Here is a 27118-nt window from a genome sequence, read left to right as displayed (position 1 = left end):
ACGTGATAACACGTGTACGATCGAGACCCGAACGAAATGCTACTTGAAAAATCGCGCTCAATATCGCGGGAAGAATTATAATACGGGGGACAGCTCGTTAATATCGTCCGCATATTTTACAAAGGAGGAAAATAAAGGACGCTCTTTCAGTTTGTTTGATTAATGGCAATTTTCTCATTATCAGCCTGGAGTGTCCGTTCGATCAAGTGCTTCGAGTGGATTACACTCCGTACACAAACTCGGTTTCTTTCTTGTGTCACTTTGGGGCAAACAGCGGCGCCGGTCCATTATTGGATGCCGATATTCATCGTGCCTGACCTGTCGATAGATTCACGAGCGTCTGCTATCTTGGCTCAGCACGTACCATATTCCCTCGTAATCGCGCTGTTACAGCGGCCGTGTTGATCGTCACACGTGTAATTGTGTCTCTAAGACTATGTATCGGGATACAGTTTTGTCCGATTTCGCATCCGCCGGCATCGTAAATATGCTGTTTCCATGCAAATACACGTTGACAACATTACGCCTGGTTTTATCGCCGTAAATACGTAAAATAATAACAGATCACTGTTTTAGAAATAATCTACAGACAGAAAATATTCGTTGTAAGAATAAATGCAATTTCTCATTAGCACGATTGAACATTTTTCGATTCAAAATGATTTTAACATATAGAAAATAAGTGATAATAATAATCAAGAGACACGGTAGTGTCTCGCGCAGCGCGTATATAAAACACATGAAGTAATTGCGAAATGTCTAATTTTCTTAAGCTACGGCTTTGCGACATATATCGTTCAAGCGGACCAATCAGATGTAAGAAAAAAAATAGAGAATACCAAGCGATGACAGGGTCATTCGCCCGCCGTAAGAAGGAAAAACAGGGTGAGCAAGAATTCGCGCTCGGGCAATCGGATATCGGGCCGCGTCTTTCGCGCATTTTCTTTGAACGACAAAAGACGGCCAGGATGCGAAGAATTCTTCCGTGATCAGAATCGAAGAACGGAGTAGACGAATTCAAGGTGTTGGATAGCGTGCCAAGAATATAGCGAGAAGTAAAACGGTATAAGAGAAGTAAAACGTGATCAATCAATTTTTCTATATAAATCGTTAAGTTTGGTAACATAATTCCAGATGTAAATAAAACCGCCGCTCATTAGATATCAATCATAATTTGTCGGAATTGATTGATAAATTCTTCCATAAAAAAAATTATCTTAATATTCACTAACAGATTTATTATATGAAAGTAATATGATATTTAAAATCAGCAACACTCTCTAAATATTAATTTTTTTGCAAGAGCTATGGATGTTTTAGAAAGTATACACAATTTTTTGCTTTTTCTTCAGCAATAAGTTCCTCTCTTAGTTAAATATTTGGTCATTTTTCAATTATGATGGGAAATCAATTCAGGTGGTTTACAAGATTCGCGTCTCTCTCGTATTCATTTGATATTTAAGACACAAGTGAAGACGTTCAGCGAAAAGTGTAATAGACCGAGAAGTTAGAGAAAAAGGAAGCCTGCATGCGGTCAGATTACCATATATCCGATTACATCCCTTTCGACAGACACCGAAACGCTAACAAGTGCAAACTATGGCTTCGTACTACATTTGTTTATTCCTAGTCCCAGTCACAAGTAAAGGCCAAAAATAAAATGTTCACGTACGTCAACTAACTTTCCAATTAACATATCGATCATAAATATTTACTGCTGTGTATAAAATTATTACCATCTCTAGCCATACATAAATTTCACAATTCAATAATTACATTGCATTATATAAATAATCACTTATTACTATACACAGCACTCACACATAATAATTTTTATTTGTTTGTTTTATTTGTTGTTGACAGATAGATATGTGTTGTCAATTTTCATTTAATTGACGTATGTACATATTCATTACCTCGCGATTGCGATTGAAATAAAATAAAAAAGGATCGCGCAGATACAAAAACAGATAACGATTTCTTCGATCAATTATCAATATTACTATTTATACTCGAGTCAAATATTGCACATACCCAGACATTATCTAACGATTCGAGCGCGGATTTTCACCCTCCACTGGGGCTATGCGCTGCATTAATGTAATCCAAATGATAAACGATGTAGGAACAATATAAGGTGCCGCTTTATGCCGCGAATCCTATATTAACAAAATTATTTCCTCAATATTCAATTACGAATTCGACAAGATTTACGTTGTCGTCTTGAGAGATTACTCAAATTAAATCTTAATTTGCAGCTTATCGAGTACATCGACATAATTAACATTAAACATCGACAAATCATGAGAAATAATTGCGATTAGATTAAATTCTCATATGAAAAATGGATTTCGATGTGGAGTCAAGGAGTTCATGTGGATCATGCAAGTGAAATTTTCTGGAAAACGTCACGTCGCAACGTGGCGGAAAATTTGATTTCTCTAATGGGATCTTTCATCACGGCGCGGTGTTACATCCCGCAGAAAATACTTGGTGGAGTAAAATCGCGGAGTTTCGAACAATCTCGACATTAATTCTATCCTGCGCCGGCGGCCGAGCGCTCTCTTTCTTTTTTTAGTGCACGTTTATAGAAATATTTTCTATAAAGCGTGCTCTCCGGCACAATGGCAACCATGCTGGAAAATACTTTGTCTTGTTTTCAAAGGGATTTAATATTTATCATAGCGAATGCTTAAAAGACTGTTGCCGACAGGTCGCATAATTTAAGTGTTCTTTCCACTCACGCTATTTTGCATGCTGTCTCGTCCAAGTGTGCCGCACATAGAGTTTCATATCGAAGGCGGTGCTCTCTTGCTCACGAGCGGAATCGATAGTTTTTGCGAATGCTGGAAATGCATATTCGCGACTATCGCTCGTCCGATCGCGGCCGCGGTCTTTTATTCCCCATTCGATATAAGAAAAAGTTACCGCGGTATAATCATTTTGTTATAAAATGGAAAATTATAACGTTCTTACTATCTATTTCATCGAAAATCTGTTCCTGTTTTCTCGGTAAACTTTATATATTGTTGCGTTTGCAATATATTTTTTTTTTATTTTCTAACGAGTGTTCTATATATTAAAACAAAGGTCTCCTTTAATTACTTTTTAAAATGTTTTATTGTATAATTTCTTACAATTCTTCGACCGACAATTACTAACTTTTATATTGAATATGATATCGTTTCACGCATGAATAATGTAATATTTGTCCTGATACTTTTTTATGATTTTCATATTATTCGCAAACATTTTTTTAGCTGCCGCGGAGAACACTGGATCGTTGATGTGAAAAAATAACATTCCTCGCGATGCACGCTATAGCTCCAATCACGCTTATTGTTAGGACAGACCGATTTATTTTCCTGTGTGCCGTGTGTATACTTTTTTATCGAGTAAAAATATCAGCGAATCTAATTAATAAAACAAATGCGCCTTTCATGTCCTCCGTACGTCTATTTATCGCCCGGAGAATTAATCCCCATACGAAACTCGTCGCGAAAATTAAAAGTACACTTTTTCCCTCGCGATCCGTCTCGCTAATAAATTATGCGTCTGATTAACGACGCCGCCGCTAAACTGATCGATCGTGGGAACTGATAACCGTGCGAAATCTGTACAGATGAATTAACTTTCGCAAAAGGATCACAGTCTGAGCGTTGCGCGATATTAAAAATGGGTATGCTCCATTATTCTTGGTACTGAGAAACTTCCTTATCCATATTATTGATTTGATTTACTTAAATTTCTTCAGGGCTGGAGATAGTGGAGTATATATTCTGTCATGTCGCACGACGGATTTTCATAGCTTGCGGCTTTCCTTTTTATTCGCGTTCGCGGACGACGAGTATGTCGGAACTCGCGTGTCTTGCGTGGTACGCTTAAACGGCTTTTTAACATTCGTCGCGTGTATACTTCTGTGCTTGTGAGCGTGGGGGCAGCGCTCCTGTAAAAAAATACACACGTACTCTCGGCTAGCTATACGTAGGGTCGAAAGGAACGGGGAGAAAATCAGAAGGCTTTATATTTTATAGAACCGCGTACGCGACGCGACACATACGTGTGTGTGTGTGTTTGTACGTAGATTGCCTGTAGTCTTCCTTTACGTGCGGATTTTTTGAGCAAGTTGACTTTCTTTTAACAAGAATACCGAGGCATAAATAGCTTTTTAGATCATAAACAATTGAAAAAAATAAGTGTACAAAAAATTGCAAATAAATTACAAAATTAGTTTTTATTTACATTCCCGTGCACTTTACTTTAAATTAGAACCCTTGTAAATTACCTACTTCAAGACAGCTCCGAGTTTTGTAGATAGAAAGGAACGAATCATTCGGTGACATACCTATGTCAAGTTTATAACAGTGAATTCATGAACTGTAGTTAAATCATAAAATCCTAATGAATGTAACTCTGTCACGTGTAAATACGCGACAAAATTATCGTATAGCTATACGAAAAAAGACAAAATAAGTATAGGTGAAAAGATTTTAGTGTAGTACAAGTAAAAAGTTCGGTTGTTAATTTGATTTAACTGAATAACACAAATTCACGTTCAACATTGCGTTAAGAGGGACTTAAAGATATTTCCTCTAACAACATATTTTAACACAATATTGCAATATAAATCTTGCTATTAATGCATTTGCACGATCGTCTAATGTAACGAAATTCTGTGTCACAGCTCGTCTACATGCTAAAGAAACAATAGAAGTGTACGTATCGAAATTTATAAAATTCTCATCAATAATGCTTTCGAGGAAAGCTCGTTATCATATTCATTATCGACAGAAGTTTTCACTCCCATGCAAAAATTGCATCCGCATAAGCTCTCGTTCAAGTACAGGAATATTAATGTACTTACATTGTGAATATGAGCACAAAGAGGACATCGGTGCGATAAGCGGCGGATCGATAGGGCGCGGGAACAAGTCGTTCGTATGATAAAGTACTAAATTGCAGCCGCGGCAATATTTCATAACGTATCCACGCTGGTCATTATCGCGTTCTGCGAATTGTGACGTGTGTGTGTGTGAACATTTCGAATCAATTAAGCGCACTCCGTGAAAATCACGAAAATCGCGCGAAAAGCAGATCTCGTTCGCGGGAAATAATATCGCTGGCGAGCTGTTAACGAAAAAACATTGCGTGATAATATTCCCACTTGTGATTATGCGTAAGAGACTGTTTATATCTCCAACTGATGATATAATTTTGCGTTCCTCTGCTTATATCAGAAGAGAGAAGGGAGAGGGGAGAGAGAAAGAAAGGAAAAAACGCAAACCGAACATCAAAAGCGCATAATTTCAGCTTAACACGGACGCCACTCGAAAGAGCACATTTACCTTGCTTCGTTATTGGCAATAAACCTCAACCTGTTCTTTGCGTGTACACGATCTTGCGCGCGCACGCGCGGCCTCTCCTATGTTGCCTGTGCAATTCGTGCGGCATCGAACGGAGGTGCATTTAACTCTCCGCACGTGTGCGAGTTCACGAGCCATTGAGATAAAACGCGCAGTAAATAAACAGGGCCGCCCGCGCTATTATTTGCGACAAGAAATATCGAATCGGAGCGGTGGCGGGAAAGCTGACCGGATATATCGCACGCATATACTCGCGTACATGTGTTTAAGTGATGCGAATATATCGCACGTAGCTGCAAAATGATCATGACACACAACACGCCTAACATCCAAGTTTCCGCTTACAGGTGTTATTATATTCGCGTTAAGCACTCGCGGTCATTGTGGCAAATTATTCATTCGCATTTAGTCGCGTCCGTTTATTTGATTTGGCTTTAGTTTGTTGCGAAAAAAAAACTACTCGTGCTTATTAGTCCTCTCTTTACTAATCATCTTTATTACGTAATGGTCGCGTGAGAATTTTGATTTAAGACCGAACATCTTTAAAGTCTTGCAATGGTGTGCATACATACGGGTATAGAAAATTTAAAACAGTATATTATAATATTATTGAGTTGCATAATAAGTTTATACCACAGTGTCACAGTATGATTACATTTTCTCGTTATGAATTGGAATAATGATAATTTGTTGCCAGACTATCGGAAGTACATTTATCGAATTCGAGTTTGGTTATTAGTAAATTAAAATAATTATAATTTGTTGTTGGGCTATCCGAAGTACATTTATCGAATCAAATTGAGTTCGGTTGCTATTAAATTAATATCAGAAGCACGATACACAAAGAGATATAATAAACTTATCTACAATACAATTTTCATAAGAATTTGGCTTTTCTGTCTTTTCAATCGTCTTCTGCGAAATCATCCTTGACGGGAAGTTCCGTGACCTAAATAACGAAAGGAGATATCTTGCGTAGCGAAGCGAACCAGGAATCGAGGATTAAAGAGTTCCATCGCGCCACAGGACGAGATATCAGATCGGACTGTGCCGCGGTGGTGGAAAATCGTCCAAGTTTCCAGGTCGACAGGGAGTATCAAGGAGGAGCGACTCAAGAGGCCGGCCAGGAAATGCAAAGAGTGCAAGGTAGAGAAGGAAGAGGCGCGGGAGCGAAGAGGAACCGGAGATCGGCATGAAGGAGTGCCAGAATCTCTCTCTTTTGAGAGAGAGGGAGAGAGAGAGAGAGAGAGAGAGAGAGAGAGAGGGAAAAAGAGGGAAGGGGGAGAAACGAGAAGAGAGGAACAATTGAATCAGTGAAATCAAGCTCCCGCGATCGAGAGGGCTGGTACGCGCTCGAGCGCAATCACGACCACTCGCGAATTTAAATGCCACCACCTCGTACAAGTCGACGTGCTCGACTACCGTGCGCGGCCACTGGAGACTGTGGAAAGGGACAGAGAATTTAACGGGCGTATGCGTGACACGACGCGATGCGCTCCATCTCCGACGAGCGGGTGCATCGCCATCTCCGGAGGTGCACATCCATTTGAGCTCGCTACTGGCGTGTCCGGCGTGTCCGATGTGTCCTATACGAGCTATACCAAGATCTAAATTATACGAATAAATCCGTTTTTCTTTCACTTCCTATCATTTGTTTTTATTCCTTCTGCGGAAACTATAAGTATATGTACATACAACTGTGAATCTGTAGAATTAGAAATCAAATGCCTATGTCAAAGTAATTTCGAATAATAAATTTCGTGTAACGTTAGTATATTTTCATGTAACATCGCGTAACATACCTAGATTATATTCAACCGTGACGTGATACTCGATATCGTTAAAGTCGCTGCTATGCCTGCAAATCTTGATTCATGCCTTAATATAATTTGCATTTCATCGGTCAATTCGGACAGGCGTGACGTTACGTTATTTTCACTTAAGTTCACATTACGTTACTTCGCGTCCGTTGCGTCCTGTTACGTTAAATTCATCGTAATCCCGGCATAAAGCATCTTAAGGTTTTCCTCGTGCTTCAGATTTTATTTACGGTTCACATATAATTGACGTATCGTAAAACGCAATATCGTGCGAGAGATATTTTTTTCTTTCTTTTGAACGTACGAAATAACTATGAAGAGAGAAATATAGCGTGTCTTGGCAGTTACCTAGCAATTATACTAAATAAAACGACGTCAACGCAATCATGTATACGGTTAATACAATTTCCATGTATAACAATTGCAATTATAATCGTAATCGCAATTGTAATTGTAAGAATTTTGAACACTCCACTTCTCTGGAAATATCTGGCTTTAGTTTTCCGATGATTCTTACGCGTCGTTGCGAAGCTTTTGTTTCCAGCCAAAATAATCCGTTTACTTCTATCGGATAGCAGTTGACGATCGTCGATCAATTCAGCCGTCCGAATTAACGACGTATCAAGAGCCAAATGTAGCTCTCTAATATTTACCGGATATCCGGGAGGAAGCTAATCTTTCGATGCGAAATTGTACGTCGTCGTCGCAACGTGTAATCGGACGAGCGGGACTCGATTGTACTAGATCGAGTGGGCCATCGACCTGCGCGCGATCGACCGGACTCAAATTTAATCTTCTAATCCGAGCAGAGAAGAATCGCAAGAGAAAGAAAGAAAGAAAGAAAGGAGGAAAGAGAAAGATAGAGAATGTGCACAGCAGGCACGAGCAGTTTCCTTGCTTTTCGTCACCGTGTGCAGCTTTTTCGTGACGGCAAGTCAGTAGCGTCGACAATTTTCCATTGGACTCACTTTTAACGGAATTGGACGGCTCGCTCGGATTTTACGACGCCCAGCTCTGTCTTCCGTGTACGTTCGGTCGCTCGGATCTCGGCGTTCGGGAAAAATAGAGAAAAATACGGGGAAATATATGTATATCGGCAAAGCCGTTCCGCTCACGCGCGTATGCGAGCTCGACGCGCATATTGAGCCAACGTCTCATCCTGACAGACGTATGAGACGTTTATATGATATCGTCGGTGCATTTAGGACTGGCTCAACTTAGCTCTTGAATACATTCGATATGCCAGCGTGCATCCTATGTACATAAGCGAACTCAGCTACATCGAGGCTTTTGCGAGCAACCTTGCACACACGGAATAAATTCACGTCTCGGTCAAATTTCTTAGACAACTCTGTTTATCCGTCACGCATCAGCGTTGAAGTTCGTAAAAATTATTATAATTAATCATCCCGATAACTTGCGGAACTGCATAGAAAAGCGGAGGAAACAATTTGGAAAAAAAAAAAACAGTTAAGTCGCTTATTCCTACCGGCGTATTTTATTATCAAGACGCGAGGTCGCGCATGTGCCATGATTTTCTTTTATTCGTCAACTTATCAGAGAGCGGAGAGTATTCTCAGGATGGATATAGCGGGCGAAATATAGGTGCCGACGAGGACGAGGACAATTTATCGTACCATTGAGTTTTGTTTCCCCCGTTTTCCACTATTTGAATTACAGAAGTAATTCAGTTAGAGTCCAAAAGGTACATACAACATCGAATCTAGTGTTACCGGTAGCGAGCGGTACCAGAAAACGCGATTGCGACGCGACGGTTTTCACGAAACAATTTCTACGTGCGAATGGCCGCCCGCGCACGCAGATTTCTACTTGAAAAATGGCAGACGTCTCTAGAAAATAGTGACAAAATGGCAGCGCTTTTTTATTCGCATCAGTGTTTCCCGCGTAGGACTCCGGCATGTACATTTGTCGGACGTCACGGCACGCCGCGTGCAATTTCCGCGGGCGACCACTCGAAATTTTTCTCCCCAGCCGCGCTAGACAGAACGAGCACTTAATACGTAACGCAAATCGGGGAGGCGAGCACTGATTCACGGGGTACGCGGGGCTATGCGCTACCCTAGCCGTGGATACCAGCCACGTTATTTTAGTCAGTTACTGGTCGGTAGCGTGCAAACGGCCCGCAATTACTCCGCTTTCTAATTTGGTTCTGACCGTCCTACCGCCGATCTAACGATCAAATCACGTGATCTCCAACCGAAGGACCGAGGTTAGGTCAAAACGTGCCGTAACGTAAGCCGATCCTTCACTTCACCTCTGTGCTTTCGCGATATGATACTCGTGTTCTTTCACAGTTATGAGGAGGTTTCCCTATCGCGCGAATAATGTATTGACGCGTTGACGTTAAAAGATTGAAACCTTATTTTTTCATCTCAGTCTTTACTTATTCTTTCTTATAAGCAATTTATTTTATTTCTATCTTTACTTTTGAGTTTTATATAAATTCTAAAAGATATATATAATAATAATAGATTAGACTAAAATAATATATGCTACGGTACGATAAACTTTACTCCATTCTACTGCTCGCAAAATTGAAGAGAAAATGAGATTGTTATAAAACTATAATTTCGCCAAGGAACATGGCGTGCAATTGAGCAAGTTTCGCAGAGGTCTGTTGAACATCATCGACCGTCAATGATCCATTTAATCCGCGAGTAATTGACCACCGCGGCTCTCTAATCTCAGCGCTAAAGAATTCGCGAGTAACTTTCGAAATTTGTCGCGTTGCTTTGTTCTTCGCACGGCGAAAAACTACGAGCAAAGTCCATCTTCGGGAAACATTGCTTTCGGGCGAACGGACGATCGGATGCTTTCTGCTTCCAATCGTGATTCTGCACGTGGACATTCAAGTTTTACGGAGCGTGAACGAAATACGTGGAGGGTGATGTGGGGAGGTTGGAGGAAGCCGAGGAAGGATGGGCTGAATCGAGAAGACTTTCGTTGGCGGCGATATTATAGATTCTCTTGAAGAGTCTAAGGTTGCTGCCTGGCCGCGATGAATGAAGCACCGCTACGAGAAACGAAGGAATATTTCTATCCGATAAACGTGATGGAGCAGTCGAGATTATCGATGCGGGTAAGAAAAAAGACATCGTAGTGGAAAGTATATACTAGTTTCAATCAGCAAGAGAAACATACACTGATATCGTGCAATGTATATTACAAGATGTCTACCCGCATTCTGTTCTCTCGGGTATCTCTATTCATTAGATTATTCGCATCTCCGCGACTATTATAGCGATTTGCGCCGCTATTAAGTTGAATTTGCATCGGACGCTGCCTATATTTCATACGCTGTGGAATACTGAATGGTAACATGAAATATTTACTGAATCGTAACACGAGATATGAGACATTTAATGTATAATGCATCAGCTGAACGAATTCAGAATTTTTACGACATTTTTCTATAAATCCTGCGAAAGATAGCGTCAGTGACTGAATAATTTCATCGATGCAATTTAAAAATTCATGCAATTATGGGTTAGAGAAATGCGATGTTTGCATGTTCCATTTTGAAGGAGGGTCTACAATGTTACTGGATTTAAAAGTTCCGAAAATTCCTTCCGGCCTGCAGTTTTAAGGGGCACAACTAGTGTGACACTTTTGAAAAATCGATTTTTTTTTTGCATTTTTCGATAGTCTATAGCTTCAAGAATAACATACTAAAATTTTAAGAGTGGATCTCAAATAGTTTTTGAACGGCAGCCTTCTAAAGAGTAGCTGCTCGTCGGTCAGAAACGTGCATAAGCTTCGAAAGAGGGTCGATTAGCTCGAAGCAAAGCTTCAGCAACCCAGCAGGTACTTTCTTGAGGAAGAGGAAGGTGAATTATATGGGCCTGGAATAGCAGATTAGCTGTAAGTATGATATTTCTCAATCAAACAATGAAATCAATATTTTTATCTAAACGCGTTTTTCTCAAAACGACATTTTTCAAATTTGCTGCAGTTCTAACTCGAATACAAATCATCCGATCGACTTGAATTTTTTTGGAGCGTGTTTAGTATTTGTTTTTCTATACAATGACCTTCCAGTTTTTTTATTGGATGAAAAATGTCAATTTGCCATGCAAAAAACCGCGAGATTTTTAAGCGTAATTTGAACTTTTTTTTCAAAACTCCGCTATTTTGTTGGATTTTAATTTTTTTTTATAATCCTAGGTCATTGTACGGGAAATACCTTCTAGTTTAACGGACATTTTTTATTTTTTTATTTCAAGCACTCTGAAGGCCGCAATCACTGCAGCAGTGGGAGAACGTTTTTTTTTTGGAGACTCGGGAGATGACACATAAGTCGCTGAAAATTGATTATTTTCATACAAAAAAATTACTGCACATAGATCATTTATACACAAATATATTCTCAAAATTTCAAAACATTCGATGCAATACTTCTCTTTTAATAAATTCCCGAAAATCACCTTTTTTTTTGGGCAGTCACACTAGTTGTGCCCCTTAATATAATTAAGAAATCGTTTTATGCGTTCGCAAACAGCGGGTCTTTTTAACCGGAATTTCCGACAGACCGAGCGCATTTGCGTAAAAATGTGTTACGTCGGACAAGCAGCGGAATACCTTAACGTTGAATAACATTTGGAGCTCTTGTTATTCTGTTAAAAGAGATCGTATCGTAGATAATATTGTATCACCAAATTACTTCATCTTACGCTATGGTGAAAAAGAAAACAACTAGCCAGCACTATCTATCTGTTTTATGCGCTTACATACATGTGAAACACTTGGCGAAACAAATTTCATCACGTAACGCGCGAAATTATTTCACACGCGCGACAGAGAATAACTAAAATTCCTGTAACCGTATCTGGTGTCGTCAGAAAATGCAGCAACCGCGCTAATATAAAACAGAAACGTACTCGACCGGTTTCCCTCGCTTTTCTCACCCTCGTCCTCCTTTCCTCACTCTCTAACGCTGGGTCATAATAGTTTCCGCCGAAAATTCATGTCCTAAAAATGCGCCACGACATCCATAAAGTCTGCCAGTCGTGAAAATTCGGGAGCGACTACAGCCGACATATACAAATATGGGCCTGGTATACCGAATTCCGAGTGAAAGCACTAAAAGAAATTTATTCATAGCTCGCATCTATCCGCGGGATAACATCTTCCGGAGCCACGCTTCAAGAAATATATACGTCCGCGGGAACGTCACGCGTTCGCGCTCGCATCGCGAATGCGTCGTGTCGTACCGCGGCGATCGATCGTTCCTGCCGGGGGGTCTTCTAGAATCCCTTTCAGGAATCTATGAATATTCAACGGGGAGAGGGTATTTTCTTCCCGTTTCATGTTCGTACTTTTTGCAGGGCAGTCGGTTCATAATCTCCCTCTCTCTCTCTCTCTCTCATTGGGTTAAATCAACATTGCTCGTGTGCCGCGTGTGCGGCGCGTTCGTTAACGACTGATCGACGCGCGCAAGCAAATCCGGTCGATTTAAACCGCTGCGTCGACTAAATTTCTCGCGTCCTTTTAAGACGCGTAGCATGATGCTAAAAAAACTTTCTTTAATTAATTTTGCACGTCGTGGCTAAATGCGCGACTAAAAGGCAAATGAAAGCTTAAACGCGAACAGCAACCGTCAAACTCTTATAGCTCGTGAATATATAATGCAACTCTCTTCGGCTACAACTGTAATCTTGCATAAAAAGAACAGCAGGGGATGCACGCTAGACTTGAACTTCCGCAAATAAAAATTGTGGAAACGACGAGAAAAAGAGGACTTTTATTATTACGCAAAATGTATATGATGCGTAAGACGACGCGTCGAATATTTCCTAAGAATCAGCGAACGTACCAAGGGAAGGATCGACTCTGCGTTTGCTAATTAACACACGTGTTCTTGTGTAATGAAAGCGAATTTGATAGCCGCGCCTGGACAGTCGTTACAACCGGTTGCAGGCCACGGGAAACGCTGTTTTCACACGTGTGGTTAATGAATGCGGGAACCCGTAATTAGTTATTGGTTTTAGCACAGCAGACATACGTTTATGCGCATTGTGGACCAATAACCGTGGCAACAGACCTTCGGCTGGCACCTGACGCAACACTGCCGGCCGCATACTAATCAGAACCACTGCGGTGGAAGTATATAAGGATTGATGCAAAACCCTGATCCAACGATCTTGTGTATCCACATAAAAAAAAGAATAAAAAAAGAAACACTTTATTTTTTGGAGTCTTGTCAACGTAAGGCAAATGACACGATCGTGTGTCATTTGCAACTGCGACGTGTTGGAACAGAATTTAGAAGTCACGTCGCGAAGTCAGTCAGGTCAGGTTCGCGCTCGGTTTTGCCCGAAATAATTAGTCGGGACAATTTTATGTCGCGGATGTTAGTGCGAGACTCAACGGAAATATCGCGGGATATCAGTGCCGACGAGCCGCCTCGTCGCGTCGGTCGTAACGTGATTCCGTGACCTGAGGTTAACTGCATCTGCTGCCGCGAAACAAACTGAATACTAATAACGACGCCTCTCTCGCGCACGCCGCCGTATTACAACATTGAGTGCCAAGTGTGGCCCGATGTCTGCTATATCACGCCGTGTATCTGCAGCATCCACCCTCATAGATCTGATAGGCGAACTAGGCCACATCTCTCTCACTTCTCTTACCTTCCCGCCGTTTCGCACTGACGTACCGCTACGATGCCACCGTTTCTGCAAGGACTCCGCGAGTTAATCTGCCACATTTCGCGGAATATCGTTGACAGCGACGAGATATGCGCCACGTGCCGTACGTGATTCGTCTGCCTAATTAGCTCGCGATCGTCTCGCAGTTTTGCACGGATAATATGTAACAACTGCCTTAGATCTGCTAACTGTTATTTGTCTGACGAATTCCGCCCGCCGCGCCGCACCAATGTAAAATCGCGCACCTGTGTCTGTTTGCCTTTCATAATTAGCTGCAATCTCACCCTACCGTTTTCCTTAATTAATTCTGTGTCACATATGTGGAAAAGCGTTTTCTCCTAATATCGATATGTCCTAGACACCTACGTTCTAAGATAAATTTCATAAGAGTGACAATTCACTTACATGTATAATTTAGTATTTACTTACGTAATCTTTATTTTTATTCTCACGTCGGATCAATGTTCCTTCCCAAAAATAAATACCGCTTACACTATTTCCGTATTGAGATCACTTACCTAAAACAGAGAGAAATATTTACAGTTCGTAACATCGTCTATAAAAGTTTTGAGGAGATGGTATATAAAGTCAGAATATATAAGTTCATACGAATAAATATAGAAATCTATATAAAAGTCATTTAAAGAGAAATAACTACGGTACTTGAAGCATTGAATAATTAATAATAATAATTAATACTCGATATGAATCCGAGAATAATCATATTTCTTCCAATGTACGCAAGAACCCCTTGACAAAAGATAACACCCAAATCGAACAAAAAGCCAATCCATCATTCGAGCTGCATGGATACGATCATCCTCCATCTCGTCGTTTTGCCGACCCTCGAATCGACTGCGAGTAATAGACCCCTGGCAGCGAGATTCGAAGTAGCCCAGTAAAATGACAAAATTTTGAGGAAATAATACTGACTGGACTGAAACTTTGTAAACAGACTTGTTTTAGGGTACTATTCAACATATTAAAAGTCCCCACGTGTAGGCGCTACGTTGCGGGGAGGGGAGGGTCCAAAAGATTCCAAAAATCAGTTTTTTGCAAATAACTCGGAAAATATCGACTTTACAAAAATTTATGTAGATATAAAAATTGTAGCTTACAAAATTCCACACAATTTCGTTTTTTATTCAAGTCTGTACGATCAAATGGAGCAGAGATAGAATTTTTTAAACACTGGTAGTTTTGCCTCGATTCGAGAGTCCATTTTCGAGATATTAGCGAAAAATGCGCGACGCGCGTACGCGTTAGCCTCGATTTGAGAGTCCATTTTCGAGATATTAGCGAAAAATGCGTGTACGGGTTTTTTGTTGCGTCGCAAAACTACCGGTGTTTAAAAAATTTTATCTCTGCTCCATTTGGTCGTACAGACTTGAATAAAAAACGAAATTGTGCGGAATTTTGTAAGCTACAATTTTTATATCTACACAAATTTCCGTAAAGTTGATATTTTTTGAGTTATTTGCGAAAAACTGGTTTTTTTTTGGATATTTTGGACCTTTTGGACCTTCATCTGCCCGTAACGTAGCGTCTACACATGGGGACTTTTATATGTTAAATAGTACCCTAAAACAAGCCTGTTTACAAAGTTTCAGCCCAGTCAGTATTATTTCCTTCAAATTTTGAAAAAAATTCTATCTCTGCTCCACTTGGTCGTACAGACTTGAATAAAAAACAAAATTGTGCGGAATTTTGTAAGGTACAATTTTGATATCTACATAAATTTTCGTAAAGTTGATATTTTCCGAGTTATTTGCGAAAAACTGATTTTTGGGACCTTTTGGACCCTTCCCTCCCCGCAACGTAGCGTCTACACGTGGGGACTTTTAATATGTTGAATAGTACCCTAAAACAAGCCTGTTTACAAAGTTTCAGCCTAGTCAGTATTATTTCCTCGAGATCGACAAATTTCGAGTCATTTTACTGGGCTAAAGCCAAACGTTGCCGTTCGCGCTCTCTCGTCGGTGCATAAATCCGTTCGCGGCAATTACGGTAAAAGGGCGGTTAATAATTGACCATTGGGGAATTATCAAATATTTAGGAGCTGCATGTGGCAACAGGGTAGGGTGGGGTGGGGTGGGGTGGGGTGGGGGGAGGGAGGAAGAGGACGGGATCCTCTGACCTCACCCCCCAGCACTAACCACCCGAGCGTCCAGCCTGAGGGCTTCTAGCATTTAATGGCAATGCGGTTTACGTCGGCTAGGCTCGTGAGGTCAGGACAGAACTTTCCCAGGGATATTTGTAGGTTAGTTATGGCTTTTACACGCGAGGTCCTGGCCGGGTCAGGCCGCATTATGCGGTACTCGCAAGGCGCGCGTCGCGCTACTCAATTTAGCCCCGGCTACTCCATGGCAAGGCGGGTGTGGCGGTGGAAGGCTTTCGCCTAGTGGACGGAGTGGACCTGCAGTAACGATACGATGCAGCGTGTCGATCCGAAAATTCTTAGCGTCTCGATCGAGCATTCAAACAGCCCTTGTAAGTAAATATCAGCTCGAATCGTGCAAATCGGATACTTGGACTAGATTCGAAATGTGGGAGTTTTGATCCAAAATATTCGGATACTGGAATTTCTCAAATATCGAATTTTCTGTTACATTGTTAGCTGATTCGAGCATGCCTGTCGGTATCTAAATATCGGGTAGCGTATTATCCTACAATGTAATTCCGCTAAAGTTTACGGAAGCTATTAATTTAATAAACATATTTATAGCCCGCATAGCGCAATACACGAAACGAGGTTGTATAACGATACACGAAACAGGGTAGTTAATTAACGACATAAAAGATACACGGATCTTATTTTCGCGTGTACGGCGCGAATGTGAACGATCGCATTAAAATTACAATAGAAATACAGAATGCGACCAGGACATTGTAGTTTTGCGTAACAAATGGCAGAAGCAAAGCCTCTTATCCGCGTCGCTATATGGTGTTTTGATTAAAACCGCTTTTAATGAGACCGTCGTTGCGCGCTATCCGACTATCAAAACGAGCGTGCGCGCGCGCGCGCGCAATGTCGGCATTTAACGTCCGCTAAGTGCACAGTCTTTCATTAATTGCGGTCAGGATAAAGGATCTTGTTTTGCATGCAAACCGACATAGCCGGCGGTCCGACCGCCGCGCGGCGCCCACGCTGTCGCCACTGCGACGGTGGTCGGGGTCGCTTTGCTGTCCGGCCTACGTGACATCATCGAGAACACCTGCACACGAACGGACCATTACACCGGCTGACCGATCGCCAGCTCGATATATCACGCTTTCGTGGTCTCGAGACGGCCTCGAGACGCAAAATGACCCAGCGCGCGTGCTCTTCCCACCTATCGTCGATACAGTCGATACAATCGATACAGAGAATCGATATGCCCGAATATTTACTATGTTTTCGGTCTGGCCGCAGGATTTATCGCGTATCACGTACGGATTTCCATCGAACAATATACGTAATCCGTGGAATTCAATTTACGGTGGGAGAATGAGCGCCGATCGATCGGGGGCGATCGTGTTTGGTGGTAGCGCCAAAAATTGAAGGCCAGTTTACCGACTCGCTCTTCATCCTCGATATATCGGGCTTCAATGCCGATACGCTATATACTCGATATATGGTTGCTATAAGCTGAAACGCTATATATTTCGAGTGTAGTTGCTACAAGCATGAGCTTCATCGAGTTTGCCGGTCTTTGTCGTAAATAATAGGTGTCAAGCAACTTGAAATTGATCGAGTTACGGAAGAGACCCGCGACTTCTAATTGAAGGCGGGCGCGCACGCGCGCGCCCCAGGATCACCCTTGGAAAACCCCCACCGGCTTACGAGAAGTACTCGTCCACGCGCATTTCCCAATTCGTTAATGTTCATTCGTCGTGATTACGCGAGCGCGTCCTGTAATTCCCGGAGCTTCTTCTTCTCCTCGTAATTCCAAGACTCCTTATGGATCTTGAGAAAGGCCGAGCACGTACCTAGTTTCGTCCTGTAATTTGTGACTGGGGGATTGGAGCTCGGCAATACGATAGTGGACCGGCAGAGGGGCGGGCTTGCGGGTCAGTAGCATCATTAACGTCGAATAGGATATTCGGGCAGTTTCGCGCACACAGTTTCGCCTTGGTTGAGTTTCATCTGAACGGCTCTCCTCCATGTAATTAAGCTACGAATCGGTATGAAACGACTAAAAGCTTCCGAAGTACAGCGGCGTCCGCCCGTACATACACCGTACATTGTACGTCCGTGCAAACACACACGCACTAACACACATTTACACCAACACTTAACGCCGTGTTGAGAGCATAGTTGGTGTTGATCACGCAGGAGCGTGAGATACGCGCGGCCGCAGAAATTCCGGACGTACGTAAGCCGATTTACGTGGTTTGAGGTCCGAGGAACGCGATTAATTTCCAAAATCGTTGAAGGAGACAACACGAGAGTGCACCGTCAAGGGTTACTTGCAAGGGTCGAATCGTTTAGAAAGTTTTGATTGTCTATCAGCAACGATAAAGAAAATCCATTTTAAAATAACATGATATGAAAAATGTATCCATAACAAGTTTATCGAGATGTCTCTCTCCAAGGAAAAAATTTGATTTATTTACAAAATATTCAATAAAGTATCAATAATTTGTATAATCAACATGTACAAACGTATTGGTATATATAAGCAGTTTCTTATTTAAAATGATCGAAAGTTAAAATAACTCATTTTTAGTATATAGATTTTTCTTCTCAGAGTGTCCCATATTAGAAATTCGCTGTGTTTTGTATTGTCGAATGAAATATAGCTCTCAAATATGTCGAAGCCGAATAGAATAAACCAGCTCGTCGAATCGACATTGTATCGATTCACGATAATAATGCAGACGTAATTCTGTTTTTGTAATTTTTTTACGCGAGACACGCACTTTATTTTCTCATTTTACATAAATGGACTGTGGTCTCGGCTCGGTTTTATCGCATATAAATGGAGAACTTGACGTTTTTCAAATGGAAAAGGTAAATTGATTTTGACTCATAACGGAAATACGTGCGAATATCGCGATAAATGTAATAATAATATGGATAACAATTTCCAGATTGGTCGTATTCGCGAGAGAAAGTGCTAGAAAATAATGGAAGCCAATTTCGAATACTTCCGATATTTTCGTAATAGTCATAAGCGAGGGACGCGAACGAATCTCTTCCGAACAACGGGGGGAGACAAATATCATTATATCATAGGATGTCATTATAATGCCACCGGGGAACCTTTCAATGGCCATCGTTATCCCTTAATTAATTATCTGTCATGTTCTTAAATAACGAAAGGTTAAAAAGGTCTGATCTCGTGCTCCATTTCCGAGGAAACAGCCGCGTCCGAGTTCGATGCGCAATTAAGATACCCTGGAGGATAAGAGAAATCCCGATTTGTGTACAATCGATACCGGGCAAAATTAGCGAGATAATTTAGATCTGCAATCGAGATTGCGCGCGATCCCAGGTAGGAGCGGATTACACACAGAAGGTGGTACCACCTAAATTCACAGACGGATTTTAAAGACAAGCCCCGCTGAAACTCACCCTTGACCTCGTCCTCGATTTAATCCAGAATGTATTCGCGTGTCTCTTGCCAACGGCAACTTAAAACTCGCTCGATTCTTGCCGCGATTACTAACGTTCGATAACAGTTGACGGACAGCCGGAATTTTGCTCGACGGCGCGAATCGATACAACTGGCTCTCGGAGTTACTATTCTGTCCGTCTGGAACGCTAACTTTTTTGTCGGTTCCGTAAATCTTGAGGTCACTACGCCCACGAAGACAAACAGTTCCGGATTTTTAGCCGACGACCAAGAAACTCAACTGGTCAGTGAGTACGAGAAGGACGATATTCTTGTCGAATAAACCTGATTGTGACTTAAGGACAAAAGTATCGTTGGAAGTACATCATCTCGTTATTCATTGCTGAGTGAAAGAGCAATGTAAATGTTTTTCTATCCGAAAGATAACTGTCGTCTGCAAAGAAACTATTCTTGCAACCGTTAAGTTGGTAAAAGATGCGCTAATAGCTCAAATACGCCTCATAAAAAGATTGTGTAAAATAGTTAAAAAATATAGAACGCGTCGCTATTATTTATAATATATAAACTGCAGAATTTAAAGAAATTTAAGTGCAAATTACATCAAATGTGAGCAATTCCCATTATTATTTGAACACACGATTGTCGACGTTTTGCTATGAACAATGGAAATATACAACGAACCCGTCCGAGCACAGTCGATGAATAGAATGACAACAGGCGTAACGACACTTTCACGAACTATTAAATCCGAGTAATTGCCTGACGCTTTGCGTGATGGATATTTGCATTTTCGCAAACGAGAATATGAAAGAGATAGAGAGAGAGAGACAGCATTGGAATGCAAAAAATCGTATGTTGTTTTGGAAATGCCTGGATGAACGCGTTGTGTCGCGTTAAAGCAAGAAGATTACATCCGTTCAGTTGAGTTCAGTTGTTCAGTTGTTCAGTTGAATTTACTTTAGTCATATGTATACTACATATAATAAATTTGCTCTACAAATTAATGAAGACAAATGAGTTGTACTCCGAGACAAAAATTTTACAGTCGTATAAAAATAAAAGCTCATATAACTATACTATATACTATTAACTATGGTATACGCATTTAGCAACATGATATCCATTGATTTATTTTTATTTTATCGAATTTCATTTTTGAAGAATAAATTATTTTATATATAAAATTCAAGATTTCTAATTATAATTTTATTATAATTTAAAGTAAGGTATCATGTTCTATCTTACGCAGCCATATTCCCCTTTCTTCCTGCGATAATGTACAAACACAGAAGATTCAACAACTGCAAGGTCTGCACACCGTTTTCCGCGGCGGCGATTCCGTGACGTGGAAAAAGCAAACCATTCTCCGTGGTGGAAGAGTAAAGACGGTAGACTAACAGACAGGAAAGAAGAAAGTGCCCGGGAAACCACGTGAAAACTCTACCTTTCCTGTACTTTTCTCCGAAGATTTTTTTAAGACGCTCCTCCACGTCCGTCCGGAGTTTTCACACTCATCGTGCTTCTCGCTTCGACCGCTTAAATAAGAAATACAATACGGAGCTTTTAACGCGGTACACGTTGCTGAAGAAACTCGTTTTATTTCTTTAATCTACCTTACGAATCGACAATCTCGTCTTCAATTTCCTTTTGCATCCTCTGCAACATGGATGCATAGCATAGTAAATATGTGTTAACGCTTGTGTATTCAGCTTGCGTTCTCCATGTAATCAAACATGGAACAAATATGTATATTAATTACACGAAAACTTATATATTGATCAAAACGGCCAGTGTCATTTGATTATTATTATATATATATTTGATTATATATATTGATAAATATTTTTTTTCATTAATACAACGTCGCATTTTTTCAGCGATCCTCTCTAAGGATGTTACGCGAATTTGACTGAACGATTCGAGGGCAAACCCATACAATACATGCGCAGGATCAAACGGCCCACCCTGATGTGGAAGTACCGAAGTGTTTTATTACTCACCAGTACAGCCGGTCCATAAAAAAGGTTTGTTTGAAAATATGCCCCCACATTCGGCAACGCGTTGTAACTTCCACTATGGGCGGCACTTTTTGAATGCATATATGTAGAGCGGAATACGTGGACCGTATCGAGTGCCCGTCTATACCCATAAAATCTCATGCCAGCCGGGGCCTGTTATTTTGCCGTCCGAACGATCGAGTCCTCCCCGAATAGCAAAGTACTTTATCTCCCACTTCCCGATATGTTGCGTTAAAAAGAACACCCCGCCTCCTCGTGCGATTTTTTAATAACAAAACTCGCAATATTTATATGTTTAAACATTTATTTACAATGTGTGTGTGTGTGTGTGTGTGTGTGTGTGTGTGTGTGACCACTATCAGTGACTTTGGAAAAAAATGTCTCTTTTTTCAGGCTTTTTATTACGCAATGAGATAATATGTGAGATAGAAAAGCATAGCCGTTTCTTTCTTCGACTATAAGACCGAACGTGAGGTAGTTTATTTCTTTTTCACACATATTTTTTAAGAGACGAATAATAAATCGAAGAAGGAGATTGAAAGAAAGTAGCAGACAATGGTAAATAAAAAATATAATAAGCGTAAGGACGGAGAATACATACCTGAAAGAGGATAAAATATAACAATATGATGTATGCTTAGAATATAAATGAAATAACTGAAACGTGGCACAATACAAAAATGACTTTTTCCTTCATTTATATATTCAATCGGATTTCACTCTTATATAATTTGTCCTATATTTGTTTCTGAAGTTAATTACATATAGTGATATTATAGAAATTATAATAGCTACCGCAGATTAATAGATATGTAGCAGTTTATTAGCAATTCTATAAATGTAAATAATATCGTTATTATACGTGCAATAACCATCTTTGGTTATTCTCTGTGAAACGGTAATTTACAATATATATGAATAGTACAATATATATGAAAGTTAATTAATTATTCCATAAATTAATAACTCTACGAAATAATTAATATTTTGCTATATAATATCTACCGCATTTATTCGTAATATGATTCCTTTTTTTTGTATTTCCATAAAAAAGCTTATGAAAAATTGAAGCAATAGAATAACACAGCCGTCCTATCTAAAAATAAATCGAAACCAGTTTTAAAAACTGTCCTACAAACGAGCGGGTAATGACAAATGCACTTGTGAAACGCATAGCGCGATCGAATTTGCAACGCTGATAGTCGTCGAATGCAATAACAAAAACTCGATCGTGCAATAGCGAAGCAATTTAGCGAGCGCGATATTTCCGTATTAATTCTAGGGATATTAATCAACAAATTCCATTAAAGCCGTGCGAGATAACTCCTGTCAAATCGTGTAATGTCGGATGGGACATTCGTAGATTACTATTAATATAACGCAACGCAAAATGGAGGGGTGTATTTTAATCCTTTTAATCAGGCAGCGGGATGCAATGGCTTAATTACACCCGAGCGTTATCGCGTACGAATGAGCTGGAAACCCCTTTATGAGATCGCACTCTTTTATTACGCTTTTACGGTGAAATGAATTTAGCGACTGCGATATCGCATGCGCGATGCGCAAACGCGACTCGGATTTTATACGAAGCAGCGAAAAAAATCTTATTAATGTTAGCCGCGCTAAATGCTTCATCGACACGCGTCGTTTTATCGCGATTGCATTAAACACAGAAGTAAGATAAGGTGTAAGGTAGCCGATGAAAATATCAGTATGACTGCATTTATCTTAACACACGCGTCGGCGTCGTGATGCACAATTATATGCACGCTGGCTCATATGCATCGTACCGTTCACGTAGAAAAATTGAAATATAATGCCAAGTCTTCGCTAGTACACTGGTAATTTCACGGTAGTCTGCATTTCGTACTATCGGGCAGGCATACGGTAAATGACCATGAGCAGTGCTCAGGTGGCAGCGTGGTATTTAAATGACATTTAATAGGTCCTGTTACGCCCGCTCTCTATTTCATGCCACAGGCCAATCTTGAACGTCATTGTAACGACATCAAGCCGAAACGGATAAAGTACAATTTCGACACGCGTTTCGATACGACGCGACACGCGTTATAAGTTCTCGGATTATTTTCCGGTATATTTATCGCGATGCAAGAAAGTATGAAATTCTTACATATGCGAATTCTAAAATCAAACATATCTCTAATTCGAGAAATAGAAGATTAAATTCATCCGAGACGGTGCGCGAGTGAGAAATATTTATGATCACGCCGATAGCGTGAACGTTGCAAAATATTTTCGATACAAATTGCTGTCGCGGCGATTTGTTAAATGGATCGCAAAAAGCTTAGTTTACCAAAAGCTGATGACGGAGAATGATGGGAACGTGACTAGAATTCAATTAAATCAAATGGACCAGGGATGGAGCCGAGTTGTCCCCTCCCCCGTCCGACTGACGATTATACAACAGTTATCCCTTTTCATGCCTCGCACAGCGAGCCCTTTCAAGCTGGACTGCCATAGGCGTACGTTGCTCGATGACCTAAAGTTTTAATGCCCGAATCAGTGAGCGCGCAGGATTTAATAGATGGCCAAAGCCACCCCCGCAGCCATTGCACTTTACGGTAAAGCCAGGGCCTTTGAAATGTCGCGCGTGCCATGCATCGAACGTTATTCGCAATTTATCGTTCCGCTCGGAACAAAGAGATCGCTCATCCCTCGTCAGAATTTCTTGTATATTTTTATTATTAACTTATGCACTGCATTACCCTGGAGTGAGCGTTTTGCCTTGCGCGCCGCAATTAATTTGCCAAATGTGAAAAATGTGCAAAATATGGAAACGTTCGCGTTGGTCGAATAAAGTGAAACGTAGCTGATGAAGAATTTGAAGATAACTGACAACTTTTTTAGGAAAAATGCAAATAAACTAAATAAAAATTTTATTTTCAGAAAATTGAACAATTAACTAATTGCGTAAAATTGCGTCACAGCAATGTTATTAAACGAGGATTGAAATCAAAACGTGCATAAACATTCTCTCGAACAAATAGTACAATCCATAGTTTACAAAATATATTCGATGTATATTTTTGAGAAAAATATTCGTTAAATCAACAAATACATTTGACAGATTTTGAAGACTTCCACTCTTTACGAGAAAGATAATCTGTTTAACTAGAAATTTTATTTATCTGTAACGAGAATTGCTCTCAGTTTGAACGTAACATGAAAATAAAGCAACATCTACCAAAACGAACCTAATAAGTTACTTCAATTTCGTGAAAAACGCACGAGAGACAATAGTCACTCAGTAAAATCTTCACCGAAGTATGCGATCGATACTAAGCCGCTGGTCGCAATACAAGCGCAATGATCGGGAATCATTCGTTGGCGAATTCCGTGTCTCGAAGGAGTTGGAAGCGCGCTGTCGATTCGCATGTCGGATTACCAGCCGCGTCGCGCAATTTTCAACAACATAATGCCAATATACATTTGCATCCTATAGTAGGCCACGGCTTTGCCGCCGCAGCACCGCGGTTTCGTGCCCCGGGGCCGTCGCTCGTTGCAGCTATATTATGCACACATGACACACGGACGCGACGGCGAGAGCACTATTCCCGCGCGAACGAATGATACGTGCGTAATCGGGCTGCGGCAAGTGCGGAGGCTATTTCATCTCTCTGTTTATATCGTCCGTCGCATGCGTGCGAAAACGAAATAATTCGGCAGTCTGCTTTATTAGATCTGGTTTCGATTTCCCGTCGTCGTGAAAATATTCTCATTTCATCCTTCGAGTAAGAAATGATTCTGAGCTTTATTCAATCTCTTTAGTGAAAAATCTATGGCTAATAAAATCGATAGTAAAGTCGGTAGTAAAAATTTATGTCAGTAACACATTTGTACACTTTTTTAACTGCAATGTATCCGCGTTTCGTTGTTTCGTATCTCACGTGGAAAAAATTGGTGCATTCGAGGCGTTAATGGACCATGTTCCTATCGATTCTCTTCTTTTGTTGAGTTGCACATCCAGTTTGAAAAGTTACCAATAAAAGGCATAGCGAGGCGCGAGAATTCGCCCGACCTCTATGCCGCAGTTTGTATGTAAATGCATGCGTTACAGCTTACAGCGCGTATGCACGTTTTATATCCCCGACGGCGGTTCAGCTTGTACACGCGATTTTAAAATGCACGACACTCATCGCATGCGATGATATTAAATATTTACGGCAACAATTAGTTAGTACAATTTATTTTTATCTCAGCATTGTAATATCAACGCCGCGATACAAATTCACAATTAGACCCGACGTCGCTAATGATACGACGCGTTCTTTCGGCCTTTTCATTCTCGGGTACTCGTGAAATTCTCTCGGTAAATGAACATGTACTTCAATAGAGAGAGAGAGAGAGAGAGAGAGGGGGGGAGGAGAGGGGGGGAGAGAGAGACAATTTGTGTCTATGGGGCCTCATGTCGCGGACGCGTGCTTTGTATACAATGGAAAAACAATTAGAACTGTTGGCGTGAGCTTTATCACGCCGCAGGATTTACTGCCACTGATCGGAAAGATAGAGACAGCAACATCGGAAAATGACCCTTCGATTTTCTCGAACCACACGCACCCAACAAACTTCGATAGGATGACGGAATCTACCAACACCGCGTGCCAGCGAGAAAAACAGAAAGAATGTTATATATACGGAGTTTCTCGTAAGATTCTACAGGATTAAGCTTCAAGATGTCATGGCAAACAGCTATTGAATATTTATCAACAATTTTAATATTAAATATCTATTTAAATTTTGCCGTTTTGTCATGTTATGTTACTCGCAAAGCCATTGCAGAAATATTCGTTTCTGAAATTTGTTGAGAAACGCTCGCTAAATATCATCTATCAGCGATTTGCAGCAAATATATAAAGTCTTTCGAGTGTACGAGATCAGGCAACTCGTAAGGATGCAAAAATCAACAACGGAGGGCGAAAGAGTTGAAAGAAAACGGTGAATTGTGAGAGGTTTCGTTCAACTATACTTAAAAACAAAAGATAATACGTGTTCACCATGGCAACTCGTATACACGCTATAGCTTGTGTAATATCAGCATAAGGGATTTTGAAGTCACGTCACATTACGATGCGTACTGGTTACATGCAGAAACGCATTAGCATGCTGTATATCGACAAATCGCGCATGCAGGCGATACATACTAATCTACAGTTTCTCATTAGTCGGAAAGCCATCTTAGCAACGTAATCATTCGATCTGATTCAGTCCCCCTTAACGTGACCGTTTAAGCGATAAGCAGTAATTAACTAATTTCTGCGCTTTCAAATGCGTTAATCTCAGAATAGATCCTCATGAATCTCTTTTAGCAATATTCTAATAATATAGTGGGAAAAATCAAAATAGAAACATATTAAAAATAAAATATTGCGCTTTTCTCTCAAAGCGTTTCGCTCACTTTTTTAACAGCTGAAAGACGTACGCTTTTGAAGATAGAAGAGAATTGAGATTTCCCTTTTAAAGAACAATCCAATTTAATCTAGTAATCCAGGAAGAGAGAGAGAGAGGGGGGAGCTAGGGAGAGAAAGCAGAGGAAGATTAAGCAATAAAGTCTTGCCGAGATTCGGATGCCGAAAAATAGCATTTCTGTTGGCCGTTAAAAGATGCGCGTGCCCTGATCGATACGTTACTTTCATGGGATATCCAATCTCGTACGTGCAAATCGTATCAAGC

The 27118-nt window shown here is 40.6% G+C and overlaps 1 protein-coding gene and 1 long non-coding RNA gene across 4 annotated transcripts in view; one reads left to right on the top strand and one right to left on the bottom strand.

Moving 5' to 3' along the window:
* LOC139814115 (neurotrimin) overlaps nt 1–27118 on the bottom strand; it is a 278622-nt gene that overhangs the window by 145344 nt on the left and 106160 nt on the right. The gene's annotated exons all lie outside the window — the stretch shown is intronic.
* Nucleotides 1–27118, top strand: part of LOC139814116 (uncharacterized) — a 193316-nt gene that overhangs the window by 128670 nt on the left and 37528 nt on the right. The window contains exon 4 of the long non-coding RNA XR_011732338.1: nt 21287–21433. This is a non-coding gene — a long non-coding RNA (uncharacterized lncRNA). The remainder of the gene's footprint in view (nt 1–21286; nt 21434–27118) is intronic.

Source organism: Temnothorax longispinosus, chromosome 6, assembly GCF_030848805.1.
Source record: "Temnothorax longispinosus isolate EJ_2023e chromosome 6, Tlon_JGU_v1, whole genome shotgun sequence".
Classification (NCBI taxonomy): domain Eukaryota; kingdom Metazoa; phylum Arthropoda; class Insecta; order Hymenoptera; family Formicidae; genus Temnothorax; species Temnothorax longispinosus.
Note: the sequence above shows the minus strand (reverse complement) of the source record. Positions and strands in the feature narration are given on the sequence as shown.